This window comes from Thalassophryne amazonica, chromosome 8, assembly GCF_902500255.1.
Source record: "Thalassophryne amazonica chromosome 8, fThaAma1.1, whole genome shotgun sequence".
Classification (NCBI taxonomy): domain Eukaryota; kingdom Metazoa; phylum Chordata; class Actinopteri; order Batrachoidiformes; family Batrachoididae; genus Thalassophryne; species Thalassophryne amazonica.
In genome coordinates this window covers 3566180-3580651 of record NC_047110.1, presented here as the reverse complement: position 1 = coordinate 3580651, position 14472 = coordinate 3566180, and the positions used below count along the sequence as shown (strand labels likewise).

Genomic DNA, 14472 nt, shown 5'->3' with positions numbered 1-14472 from the left:
CCAAGGAGGTTATGTTTGTTTGTCTGTTTGTCAACAGGATAACTCAAAACGTTTTGAACGGATTTTGATGAAATTTTGTGGAGTGGTTGGAAATGACAAGAGGAACAAGTGATTAAATTTTAGTGGTGATCCGGATCACGATCCGGATCCCGATGCTAATGCGTTAGCGTGTCTATGGCATTTTCAATGTTACAAGTTAGCATTAGGCAGTTGCAGCTGTCATCACATTTGGGTGCATTTATTTTCAAATTGGAATATTTCTTAAATTTATTTTTGTTGATATATTAATAATCTAATGATTATTATATACAATTTTAGAGAAAGAGACAAAAAGAAATAGATCACTGTGCCAAGGAGGGCACAGTGATCATTGGCTTCCTGTTAATTCTAGAATAGAATTTAAAATTCTTCTTCTTACTTATAAGGTTTTGAATAATCAGGTCCCATCTTATCTTAGGGACCTCATAGTACCATATCACCCCAATAGAGCGCTTCGCTCTCAGACTGCAGGCTTACTTGTACTTCCTAGGGTTTGTAAGAGTAGAATGGGAGGCAGAGCCTTCAGCTTTCAGGCTCCTCTCCTGTGGAACCAGCTCCCAATTCAGATCAGGGAGACAGACACCCTCTCTACTTTTAAGATTAGGCTTAAAACTTTCCTTTTTGCTAAAGCTTATAGTTAGGGCTGGATCAGGTGACCCTGAACCATCCCTTAGTTATGCTGCTATAGACTTAGACTGCTGGGGGGTTCCCATGATGCACTGTTTCTTTCTCTTTTTGCTCTGTATGCACCACTCTGCATTTAATCATTAGTGATCGATCTCTGCTCCCCTCCACATCATGTCTTTTTCCTGGTTCTCTCCCTCAGCCCCAACCAGTCCCAGCAGAAGACTGCCCCTCCCTGAGCCTGGTTCTGCTGGAGGTTTCTTCCTGTTAAAAGGGAGTTTTTCCTTCCCACTGTAGCCAAGTGCTTGCTCACAGGGGGTCGTTTTGACCGTTGGGGTTTTTATGTAATTATTGTATGGCTTTGCCTTCAATATAAAGCGCCTTGGGGCAACTGTTTGTTGTGATTTGGCGCTATATAAATAAAATTGATTGATTGATTGAATCTCTTTAGGGTCAGTGACCCTATGGCCTTGTTTAGAGAAGTGTTTCATAAGTGTTAAAAAATTCATATATTTGCAGTTTAGTTGAATAATAAATTGAATTTTGTCTCTTATTTGTTTTTGTCTATAAGCACATGCAATATCAATATCAGTGCTCAGAAGACTGGGAAAGGTGCAAGTTGCAATAAACTGTGATGCCAAGCGTTAAGGATACATGCTATCCAGTCACAGCAGATGAAACTTTTTTACTACTGAGCAAACATCATTGTTAGACTTTTTTAGGTTCAATGATTCCACGGCGTGTAGATGTTATGGCGTCAGTGACCCCGTGGCCTTGGCGGAGGTTTGCACTCTCTGAGTGCTTCTAGTATTATTAATTGTTGTATCATCACAGTCATACAAACATAAAATTTCACATTTGGACGTATTTAATTTCAAACCAGAAGCCTCTGAAAATTCTTTAATCTTAGATATCGCTCTGCCAACCTGAAGTTTGTCTTTTAGGAATATAGCAGTGTCATCCGCTAGGTGAGTTATTTTAATTTCTTTATCAAAGATTTTAATTCCTTTTAATTACTCATAATTTTTAATATATATTGAAAATAAGTGGACACCCTTGTCATACAGATCTTGTAATGGAAGTGTCCCTGCTTTCAAGACTTCCTGGAGTGACGTCACATGCAGGGACGCTGGAAGTAGGGGTGTTGAGGGTGCTGCAGCAGCCCCTGCTGGTGAGGAGCTGTATTTGCAAGGGAAATATATTTACTGAAACAATCAATTAAAAAAACAAAACAAAAAAAAATTCTTTCATTATCATTTTCATTTTTGGTTTTATTTTTACAGTAGCCCCAGAACCAGCCTTTTTTAATTATTAAATTTGATTTCATTTTAGAATATTCAGACTATTTTCTGTGTATCTGATGCACAAACAGACATACATTTGACACGGCATAAGAACAAATTATTTCATCTAGTTCTCATATCCAGTGGATATGAGATTTGATGAGGACAAACTGCAGTCCTTAGGTGGAAAAAGTTCAGGTCTATCAGCACTTTTAAACTGAGTGTGAAAACACTTTTTTTCTCAGCTGACTACAGCTGTTGATAGTGGGAATTAGTTTGTTGTTTTGTGTTTTTATTTCTGTTTTATGTACTTTTATTTGTTTTAAATTTAACCATTAACTAGTGGTAGTGTGTTGGTTTTTATTGTATTTTTTTGAAGTACTTGTTCAGTGCTGAAGTGCTAAATAAACAAAATGACTGTTGTTGTTTGTACATAGCTGAATATGCTATTTTGTCATACATCGGTTTGGTTTTCAGGTTTGCTGTCTCTTGCAGGGTATAATTATCATGCCACAGCCAGACTAATTCTCAAACTTGGACTTTGCTTGAGAATTAGTATATTTATGAAGCACATTTGTTTGCAAAGTGAATGGGTCTGATGGTTTACCAGGCTGAGCTAAACTGCACTGAAACTACAAAAATCACCAGTGTTGCGTTGCTGCTTATCATTAAATATGGTGTTGTTATAAAGGCCAGACTCTGTAAATGCACTGCATTTATATAGTGCTTTTCCATCTACATCAGAAGCTCAAAATGCTTCACAATGATGCCTCGGATTCACACAGACACTGATGTCAGGGTACTGCCATGCAGGGTGCTCGCTGCACATCGGGAGCAACGTAGGGATTACGGACCTTGTCCAAGGGTCTGTAGTGATTGTCCAGCCAGAATGGGGTTTGAACTGGAGATCCTCTGGGCTGAAGCCCAACGCTTAACCATCACCTCCAGCTGTGATGCACTTCCAGCTTCCCTGCTGACATGCACATTGCACCTTCAAGGGGCCGTAGGAAGGCAGAACATTTTAAATCGTATAAACTTGCCAAATTGTCTGTTTATATTGTAGTAATAATATTGTATATTATAGTGTATTCTTTTGGACTTTGTACATGACATGCAGTCTTGTTATGCCATAACAACACGTCGGTTGCACTTGAATTAAAAACTTTGAACACGTTCGAGTATATCATTCATTTCACACTCCAGAGCGACAGATGGCGATAATGCTGCATTTAGCTAAATGATAACTGCTGTAAATCGAGCACGAAGAAGACTTAGTGGTCGTGCTGTCGAAGAAGAAGAAGATGGGGATGGTGAAGTCCTGATGTGTGGCTCTGGACTTTTCCTTTGAAGCTTTTTCTTGGACGGTAAGTTGATGATTGTTGTGTCTTGTTTTATTCTCAGTTTGACGTCATCGTAATGGCTGCAGTAAACGGGCCTTTCGACGTCATACGGCGCCATGCGGTCGGACTGGCGAAACACGCTCAGAAACGACGTCGTCATGTCACATGATCACAGAACCTTTCCCTGATTGGTTGAATGCTGAATTTCATGACTTTTTTTTTTAAGAACGAAGTGGCTTTTCGTACGACGAAGAGTCTTTATTGTTGTTGTAAATACAGACAATGAAATGTGTCCTGCATTTAACCGGCCTAATTACAGTTAGACACAATCAATCAATCAATTTTTTTATATAGCGCCAAATCACAACAAACAGTTGCCCCAAGGCGCTTTATATTGTAAGGCAAGGCCATACAATAATTATGTAAAACCCCAACGGTCAAAACGACCCCCTGTGAGCAAGCACTTGGCTACAGTGGGAAGGAAAAACTCCCTTTTAACAGGAAGAAACCTCCAGCAGAACCAGGCTCAGGGAGGGGCAGTCTTCTGCTGGGACTGGTTGGGGCTGAGGAAGAGAACCAGGAAAAAGACATGCTGTGGAGGGGAGCAGAGATCAATCACTAATGATTAAATGCAGAGTGGTGCATACAGAGCAAAAAGAGAAAGAAACAGTGCATCATGGGAACCCCCCAGCAGTCTAAGTCTATAGCAGCATAACTAAGGGATGGTTTAGGGTCACCTGATCCAGCCCTAACTATAAGCTTTAGCAAAAAGGAAAGTTTTAAGCCTAATCTTAAAAGTAGAGAGGGTGTCTGTCTCCCTGATCTGAATTGGGAGCTGGTTCCACAGGAGAGGAGCCTGAAAGCTGAAGGCTCTGCCTCCCATTCTACTCTTACAAACCCTAGGAACTACAAGTAAGCCTGCAGTCTGAGAGCGAAGCGCTCTATTGGGGTGATATGGTACTACGAGGTCCCTAAGATAAGATGGGACCTGATTATTCAAAACCTTATAAGTAAGAAGAAGAATTTTAAGTTCTATTCTAGAATTAACAGGAAGCCAATGAAGAGAGGCCAATATGGGTGAGATATGCTCTCTCCTTCTAGTCCCCGTCAGTACTCTAGCTGCAGCATTTTGAATTAACTGAAGGCTTTTTAGGGAACTTTTAGGACAACCTGATAATAATGAATTACAATAGTCCAGCCTAGAGGAAATAAATGCATGAATTAGTTTTTCAGCATCACTCTGAGACAAGACCTTTCTGATTTTAGAGATATTGCGTAAATGCAAAAAAGCAGTCCTACATATTTGTTTAATATGCGCTTTGAATGACATATCCTGATCAAAAATGACTCCAAGATTTCTCACAGTATTACTAGAGTTCAGGGTAATGCCATCCACAGTAAGGATCTGGTTAGACACCATGTTTCTAAGATTTGTGGGGCCAAGTACAATAACTTCAGATTTATCTGAGTTTAAAAGCAGGAAATTAGAGGTCATCCATGTCTTTATGTCTGTAAGACAATCCTGCAGTTTAGCTAATTGGTGTGTGTCCTCTGGCTTCATGGATAGATAAAGCTGGGTATCATCTGCGTAACAATGAAAATTTAAGTAATGCTGTCTAATAATACTGCCTAAGGGAAGCATGTATAAAGTGAATAAAATTGGTCCTAGCACAGAACCTTGTGGAACTCCATAATTAACTTTAGTCTGTGAAGAAGATTCCCCATTTACATGAACAAATTGTAATCTATTAGACAAATATGATTCAAACCACCGCAGCGCAGTGCCTTTAATACCTATGGCATGCTCTAATCTCTGTAATAAAATTTTATGGTCAACAGTATCAAAAGCAGCACTGAGGTCTAACAGAACAAGCACAGAGATGAGTCCACTGTCCGAGGCCATAAGATGATCATTTGTAACCTTCACTAATGCTGTTTCTGTACTATGATGAATTCTAAAACCTGACTGAAACTCTTCAAATAGACCATTCCTCTGCAGATGATCAGTTAGCTGTTTTACAACTACCCTTTCAAGAATTTTTGAGAGAAAAGGAAGGTTGGAGATTGGCCTATAATTAGCTAAGATAGCTGGGTCAAGTGATGGCTTTTTAAGTAATGGTTTAATTACTGCCACCTTAAAAGCCTGTGGTACATAGCCAACTAACAAGATTGATCATATTTAAGATCGAAGCATTAAATAATGGTAGGGCTTCCTTGAGCAGCCTGGTAGGAATGGGGTCTAATAAACATGTTGATGGTTTGGATGAAGTAACTAATGAAAATAACTCAGACAGAACAATCGGAGAGAAAGAGTCTAACCAAATACCGGCATCACTGAAAGCAGCCAAAGATAACGATACGTCTTTGGGATGGTTATGAGTAATTTTTTCTCTAATAGTTAAAATTTTGTTAGCAAAGAAAGTCATGAAGTCATTACTAGTTAAAGTTAATGGAATATTCAGCTCAATAGAGCTCTGACTCTTTGTCAGCCTGGCTACAGTGCTGAAAAGAAACCTGGGGTTGTTCTTATTTTCTTCAATTAGTGATGAGTAGAAAGATGTCCTAGCTTTACGGAGGGCTTTTTTATAGAGCAACAGACTCTTTTTCCAGGCTAAGTGAAGATCTTCTAAATTAGTGAGACGCCATTTCCTCTCCAACTTACGGGTTATCTGCTTTAAGCTACGAGTTTGTGAGTTATACCACGGAGTCAGACACTTCTGATTTAAAGCTCTCTTTTTCAGAGGAGCTACAGCATCCAAAGTTGTCTTCAATGAGGATGTAAAGCTATTGACGAGATACTCTATCTCCCTTACAGAGTTTAGGTAGCTACTCTGCACTGTGTTGGTATATGGCATTAGAGAACATAAAGAAGGAATCATATCCTTAAACCTAGTTACAGCGCTTTCTGAAAGACTTCTAGTGTAATGAAACTTATTCCCCACTGCTGGGTAGTCCATCAGAGTAAATGTAAATGTTATTAAGAAATGATCAGACAGAAGGGAGTTTTCAGGGAATACTGTTAAGTCTTCTATTTCCATACCATAAGTCAGAACAAGATCTAAGATATGATTAAAGTGGTGGGTGGACTCATTTACTTTTTGAGCAAAGCCAATAGAGTCTAATAATAGATTAAATGCAGTGTTGAGGCTGTCATTCTCAGCATCTGTGTGGATGTTAAAATCGCCCACTATAATTATCTTATCTGAGCTAAGCACTAAGTCAGACAAAAGGTCTGAAAATTCACAGAGAAACTCACAGTAACGACAAGGTGGACGATAGATAATAACAAATTAAACTGGTTTTTGGGACTTCCAATTTGGATGGACAAGACTAAGAGACAAGCTTTCAAATGAATTAAAGCTCTGTCTGGGTTTTTGATTAATTAATAAGCTGGAATGGAAGATTGCTGCTAATCCTCCGCCTCGGCCCGTGCTACGAGCATTCTGACAGTTAGTGTGACTCGGGGGTGTTGACTCATTTAAACTAACATATTCATCCTGCTGTAACCAGGTTTCTGTAAGGCAGAATAAATCAATATGTTGATCAATTATTATATCATTTACCAACAGGGACTTAGAAGAGAGAGACCTAATGTTTAATAGACCACATTTAACTGTTTTAGTCTGTGGTGCAGTTGAAGGTGCTATATTATTTTTTTATGCTTTTGAATTATTTTATGCTAAAATTTTATGAAAAAATTTTAAAATTTTATGTTATGAATTTTTATGCTTAAATAGATTTTTGGTGGTCTGGGAGCAGGCACCGTCTCTACGGGGATGGGGTAATGAGGGGATGGCAGGGGGAGAGAAGCTGCAGAGAGGTGTGTAAGACTACAACTCTGCTTCCTGGTCCCAACCCTGGATAGTCACAGTTTGGAGGATTTAAGAAAATTGGCCAGATTTCTATAAATGAGAGCTGCTCCATCCAAAGTGGGATGGATGCCGTCTCTCCTAACAAGACCAGGTTTTCCCCAGAAGCTTTGCCAATTATCTATGAAGCCCACCTCATTTTTTGGACACCACTCAGACAGCCAGCAATTCAAGGAGAACATGCGGCTAAACATGTCACTCCCGGTCCGATTGGGGAGGGGCCCAGAGAAAACTACAGAGTCCGACATTGTTTTTGCAAAGTTACTCATCGATTTAATGTTAATTTTAGTGACCTCCGATTGGCGTAACCGGGTGTCATTACTGCCGACGTGAATTACAATCTTACCAAATTTACGCTTAGCCTTAGCCAGCAGTTTCAAATTTCCTTCAATGTCGCCTGCTCTGGCCCCCGGAAGACAATTGACTATGGTTGCTGGTGTCGCTAACTTCACATTTCTCAAAACAGAGTCGCCAATAACCAGAGTTTGATCCTCGGCGGGTGTGTCGTCGAGTGGGGAAAAACGGTTAGAGATCCAACCACTAGGGGCAGTGTGCAGCCACAGTCCGGCACCCGGGGACCAACTCCACATGTAGAGATGCTGCCTTGCTCAGGGGCAGAGAAAGGACCAGAACGGATGGACTGAAATAAGAAATGGAGCGAAATGAAGTCTGATAATCACGAAATGGAGTAAAATGTAACACTATGGAGCAGACTGACTCCAAATATGATTCAAGTAATTACTTTCACTTAATTATTTTTAATCTTTTATCTTTATCTACTTTATCTTCTGGATAAAGCGGAAGAAAATGGAAAAATGGATAATTATTTTTAAGCAAAAATAAATTACCGCATTGGTAATAATGAAATGGGGGTAGAACGTAACGAAATGGAGCAAACTGACCCATTGACCGAAGTTTCATCTCTTGAACGCCAGATGGCGCACCTGTCTGCCTCCCACTCTGGACCCCCACCAGTTTGCTTACAGGGCCTACCGCTCCCCAGAGGACACTATCACCACAGCTCTCCACACCGCGCTGAGCCACCTGGAGCACCAGGGGAGCTGTGTGAGGATGCTCTTCCTGGACTTCAGCTCAGCCTTCAGCCACATCATCCCGGAGATCCTGATCCAGAAACTGACACATCTGGGCATCTCCACCCCCATCTGCCAGTGGATCAAGGACTTCCTCACAAACCGCCCACAGTCCGTGAAACGTGGTCCCCACCTTTCCTCCACCATCACACTCAGCACCGGTTCCCCTCAAGGCTGTGTACTGAGCCCCCTCCTGTTCACCCTTTACACGCACGACTGCTCGCCGACCCATCCCACAAACACCATCATAAAGTTTGCAGATGACACCACCGTGATTGGACTCATCTTGGGGGAATGAGTCTGATTACAGAGATGAGGTCAATCGGCTGACAGCGTGGTGTTCAGCTAACAACCTGCCACTGAACACCACAAAAATAAAAGAAATAATCCTGGACTTCAGGAAGAACAGGGCTGACCCAGCCCTGCTCTACATCCATGGGGACTGTGTGGAAAGGTTCAGCTCCATCAGGTTCCTGAGAGTGCAGCTCTCTGACAGCCTCTCCTGGACTGCCAACACCACAGTGGTGGTGAAGAAACCCCAGCAGCGACTCCACTTCCTGAGGGTGCTCAGGAGAAACAATCTGGAGGAGAAGCTGCTGGTGTTGTTCTACAGAGCCACCATCGAGAGCATCCTGACGTACTGCATCACAGCGTGGTACGGGGGGTGCTCAGCAGCAGACAGGAGAGCGCTGCAGAGGGTGATCAACACAGCCCAGGGGATCACTGGCTGCTCTCTGCCCAGCCTGGAGGACATCGCCAGCTCTCGCTACCTCAGCAGACCTGCCAGCATCAGCAAAGACACATCCCACCCCAGCAGCCACCTGCTTGACCTACGACCCTCTGGCCGAAGGTATAGGTCAATCAAAACTAGGACAAACAGACTCAGGGACAGCTGTCTCCCCAGAGCGATCACTGCTCTGAACAGTAACAAATCACTCTAATCTGCACCTGCAAGTTTCTTGTGTAATATCTGTAAACCATGTGCAATATTCCCATGCAACATGATTCCACAGTTGTACATAATTCTTGTTTTACATTTTACTTGGTCCACATTTTATTTTATTTTACCTTATGTTTATATTAGTTGTACATATACTGTGAATAATTTAGGGGTGGTGGCCAAGTGGTTAATGCGCTTGGTTTCAGTGCAGAAGGTTCCGGGTTCAAATCCACCCCTACCACATTTCTCCATGTAAGGTGGAGTTGCGTCAGGAAGGGCATCCGGCGTAAAACCTGTGCCAAATCAACTTGCAGATCCACCTTGGATTTGCTGTGGCGACCCAGAGTGCAAACAAGGGAGCAGCCGAAGGGACTTACTATATACTGTGAATAATTTACTGTTAAATTTCACTATCTTTTATTTGGATAAAAATTACTCGCACCACGGAAAGCACCTTTTGGAGTTGCACTCAAATCTCATTGCAGTACAAATTACAATGACAATAAAGTAGAGCATGACACAGGAGTGGATTTTCACTCCCGTCCCATCCCGCTCCCAGAAAAAAAAATCCCATCCTGCCCAATCCCAGACTGGAGTAAAAAAAACATGTCCTGTCTCTGGTAGCAGCCTGTGAGCAGGACTTATGTCTCTTTTGTCCTTTATTTCACAATTATGAGAGTTTTTGGAGCGAGCAGCAGCACCACAGCAGGGCAGGGGCGTAGCACCAAATTGTGGGCCCTAGGTACTAGCCATATTGAAGACCCCCCCCCCCACTGTTATGTTCTTTTTTATTAACGCAAACACCAAATTTCTAATGTGTAGTCAAACCAGGTCTAAATCATGTCTACCTTAGATCACACCTGGGAGTCAGAACCCTTTTTAAAGTTGGGGGAGTAATATTGAGTTGGGGGGTCTGGGGGGCCAAATCGCACCATTTTCTAGAAAAATGGTGCGATTTGGTCCTTTTTTCTCTTCTTTTTTGAAATCCAGACTTTGATTTTTTGAGGAAAGACATACGAGGTCTGTCAATAAAGTAACGGTCCTTTTTATTTTTTTCAAAAACTATGTGGATTTCATTCATATGTTTTTACGTCAGACATGCTTGAACCCTCGTGCGCATGCGTGAGTTTTTCCACGCCTGTCGGTGACGTCATTCGCCTGTGAGCACTCCTTGTGGGAGGAGTCGTCCAGCCCCTCGTCGGAATTCCTTTGTCTGGGAAGTTGCTGAGAGACTGGCGCTTTGTTTGATCAAAATTTTTTCTAAACCTGTGAGACACATCGAAGTGGACACGGTTCGAAAAATTAAGCTGGTTTTCAGTGAAAATTTTAACGGCTGATGAGAGATTTTGAGGTGATTCTGTCGCTTTAAGGACTTCCCACGGTGCGAGACGTCGCGCAGCGCTCTCAGCCGCCGTCGTCAGCCTGTTCAAGCTGAAAACCTCCACATTTCAGGTTCTATTGATCCAGGACGTCGTGAGAGAACAGAGAAGTTTCAGAAGAAGTCGGTTTCAGCATTTTATCTGGATATTCCACTGTTAAAGGAGATTTTTTTAATGAAAGACGTGCGGACGGGTCCGCGCGTCGGGACGCAGCCGCCGCAACGCTCCGCCACAGGAAAAACACCTCTGTTGGAAGCCTTAAGGACAAGTTGGAACATGTCCTGCTGTTAAACAATTTCTCATATACTCACTCCACTGAAAGCCATCAAAAGCCGCCTGGATTTTACAAATGGTTGTCAACACGGAGGTGTTTTTCCTGTGCCGCCGCACCGCGTCGGCTGTATCCCGACGCGCGGACCCGTCCGCACGTCTTTCATTAAAAAAATCTCCTTTAACAGTGGAATATCCGGATAAAATGCTGAAACTGACTTCTTCTGAAACTTCTCTGTTCTCTCACGACGTCCTGGATCAGTAGAGCCTGAAATGTGGAGGTTTTCAGCTTGAACAGGCTGACGACGGCGGCTGAGAGCGCTGCGCGACGTCTCGCACCGTGGGAAGTCCTTAAAGCGACAGAATCACCTCAAAATCTCTCATCAGCCGTTAAAATTTTCACTGAAAACCAGCTTAATTTTTCGAACCGTGTCCACTTCGATGTGTCTCACAGGTTTAGAAAAAATTTTGATCAAACAAAGCGCCAGTCTCTCAGCAACTTCTCAGACAAAGGAATTCCGACGAGGGGCTGGACGACTCCTCCCACAAGGAGTGCTCACAGGCGAATGACGTTACCGACAGGCGTGGAAAAACTCACGCATGCGCACGAGGGTTCAAGCATGTCTGACGTAAAAACATATGAATGAAATCCATATAGTTTTTGAAAAAAATAAAAAGGACCGTTACTTTATTGACAGCCCTCGTATTTTATTTCAGCCTAAACACCAGGGCTGCAACTAACGATTATTTTACTAATCAGTTCATCGATCGATTATTTTTTTGATTAATCATTTTGTTGTTGTTTTTTAACTTACATGTGAGTTTTGCCATTATTTCTTTAAGTGAGTTATTATTAAAAGGCCTTTATCACACAACATCAACATTTGACCTTGTAACAAAGTTATGTTATATTCTTGTCAAAAACATACCTGGAGTAGTGTTTAGTTTTATTTTGCACATACATACATCACCGACACACCACAGAGAGATTTCCATCAGGTTTAGATGCCTTCAGCAACTATCTCAACCACTGACAACATATTACAGCAAGAGTCCACAAAAGTATTTTAAAGGCCTGACGAAAGTGTAAAATGTTATATTTAATAAGATATTTTCATGAAAAAAGACATAAATGTGCAGTTTACTGCATTTTATTTTTTTCTTGTGTAAAAACACAGCTTAGATGTGGTTTGACCGAAACAAATTGTCATTAAACTTAAATAAAACAGGGATGAAGTGGAGGTTTAAGAGTCACTAGGTGTTCACAGGAAACAGTTATTTCTATATTTATTTATGTTCATTGTTAGTTGGTTTAAGCTTTTCTGTTTTGTTTTATCATATTCTTTTTGTCCGTTTCTCTAAAACTTTGTGGCATTATTAGTTATTATTACTATTGTTGTTGTTTCTATTATTATTATTGATATATGAATAAAAATAAATGAATAAAATATTACAATTTGTAATACATTTGACTGTTTTACGACAACAAACGCTGAGCCATGAATTATTATAAAGAAAACAAATGTGCTAACAGCTGCAACAGCTTAATGCTAACTTTAACATTGTAAACACCATAGACATGCTAACATGTTAGCACCGGTCCCGTTTTTAAATTATAAAATACATCTATCAACTGTTTCAGAAGACCATAACAGGTCAGTTTAACATAAAAAGGTAAATGTTACTCACAGGCATATGCTCTTTAGGGTTTTAGTGGGGGAAAAATTAAGCGAAATAAAGGTGATGGTCTAGTAGTTAAGGTGTTGGGCTTGAGTCCAGAAGATCATGGGTTCAAATCCCCGCCTGACTGGAAAATCACTAAGGGCCCTTGGGCAAGATCTTTAATCCCCTATTGCTCCCGGTGTGTTGTGAGCGCCTTGTGTGGCAGCACCCTGACATCGGGGTGAATGTGAGGCATAATTGTAAAGCGCTTTGAGTGTCTAATGCAGATGGAAAAGTGCTATATAAATGCAGTCCATTTAATAAAACAAAGCACCAGATCGAAGCAGTACTTCGATCTGCGAATCACTGCTTCGATTGGTTCAAGGTTCAAAGCAAAGCTGCTCTGCAGAAACAGTTGATTTATATGGACGAAACAAAACATTTGCGACAAAACAAAGTTATTTAACAACTAATTGATGACTAAATTAGTTGACAACTATTTTAATAATCGATTAAATCGATTAGTTGTTTCAGCACTGCTAAACACCTCCTCTTTCTGTGAGATCCCGTTTGGGATGTGTGTGTGTGGGGGGGGGGGGGGGGGGGGGAGTGCCACCTGTGCACCTGGACTAAACCACTGTACAACTGTACAGGGGTGGAAGGGCCCTCAGAGATCTTTCAATATTATTGTTAGAGCAGAATTATGTTCTGCAACATTTATACATTCATTCTAATTATATTCATTTACAACATGAATTGTATGGACATTAATAACATGCAACACAAAATGTATGCTCTGGGCCCTGGGTACATAGTACCCTTTACCCCCCCCAAGTCCGACGCCCCTGCAGCAGAGGGAGTGGAGTTTTTTTTTCTTCTTCTTCTTCTTTTTGCTTTTTTACATGCGCGTGCGAACGACTCGTCTATGGACAATATTTTATTAATTAACTACACAGATGTATAATAAAACAAATGGTGACTGGTTTATAAACACAGTTATGACAGTTTTGGGGGGGAGAAAGCAAGCAACAATACCACAGCAGACAGCAGAGTTTCTTTTTTTATTATTATTATTATTATTTACATGCACGCGAGTGAATGGGACAGTTGGTTCTCAAACTGCTCCTGCAGAGGTGGAAGGATGGTCGTCATCCAGACACAGCTCCTGAAGCAAATAATGATACTGATAATGAGCTTTCCAAGCGGAATCGAAGCTCCTCCTGTTTGATGATGCACCAGGGCGAATTTTCACAGCAAAAGCAGAGCGACACACCGGGTGAAGGAAGCGCGTCCGTCGCCACGCGACCCCCGCGAATTTGTAGCGTCTGATTGCGGTGTGAACGTGTTTTGGTTGTTTTAAATAGATGAAAATCGTCATCTATTTTTGGCATTCCTGCTCCCGCCTGCTCCCGTTCATTTTTATTCCCGTCCCATCCCAATCACATGATTGATAAAATTTTGACTCCCATTCCACGGGAATCCCGTGGGAATCACGTGACCCATGGGAATTCCCGAAAAATGTCATCCTCTACAATAAAGGCGATTTTGATTCTGCCTCTAATACATGTACTGAGCGTGTCTCATAAAAAAAAACAAAAGACAAACAGTTAAATAAAGGTACTTATTAAGTCAGTCTGGTTCACTCTACTCCATTTCGTTACGTTTTGCCCCCATTTTGTGATTATCAGTCCCCATTATGTATTTTAGTATGGCCCGACCCTAAACGGCTAGACTGAAATATCACATGAATGAGCAGGAGACCTGAAAAAAAAATGCTGTTGTGCCATGGTGGCTGCTATGTTATGTTACTAAGCTATAGCTGATTATTATTATTATTATTATTACTCACCTTTCTTTACACTTATATTTATCCCCCCATCAGTGTATCAAATCATATCAATTTTATTATATAGCGCCAAATCACAACAAACAGTTGCCCCAAGGCGCTTTATATTGTAAGGCAAAAGCCATACAA

General features: G+C 41.4%; 1 protein-coding gene across 1 annotated transcript in view; it reads left to right on the top strand.

The window, feature by feature from the left end:
• Positions 1–3187: 3187 nt before the first annotated feature.
• LOC117515210 (dnaJ homolog subfamily C member 24-like) overlaps positions 3188–14472 on the top strand; it is a 190377-nt gene continuing 179092 nt past the window's right edge. Inside the window, exon 1 of the mRNA XM_034175686.1 lies at positions 3188–3310. The gene's annotated coding sequence lies outside the window, so the exon portion shown is untranslated. The remainder of the gene's footprint in view (positions 3311–14472) is intronic.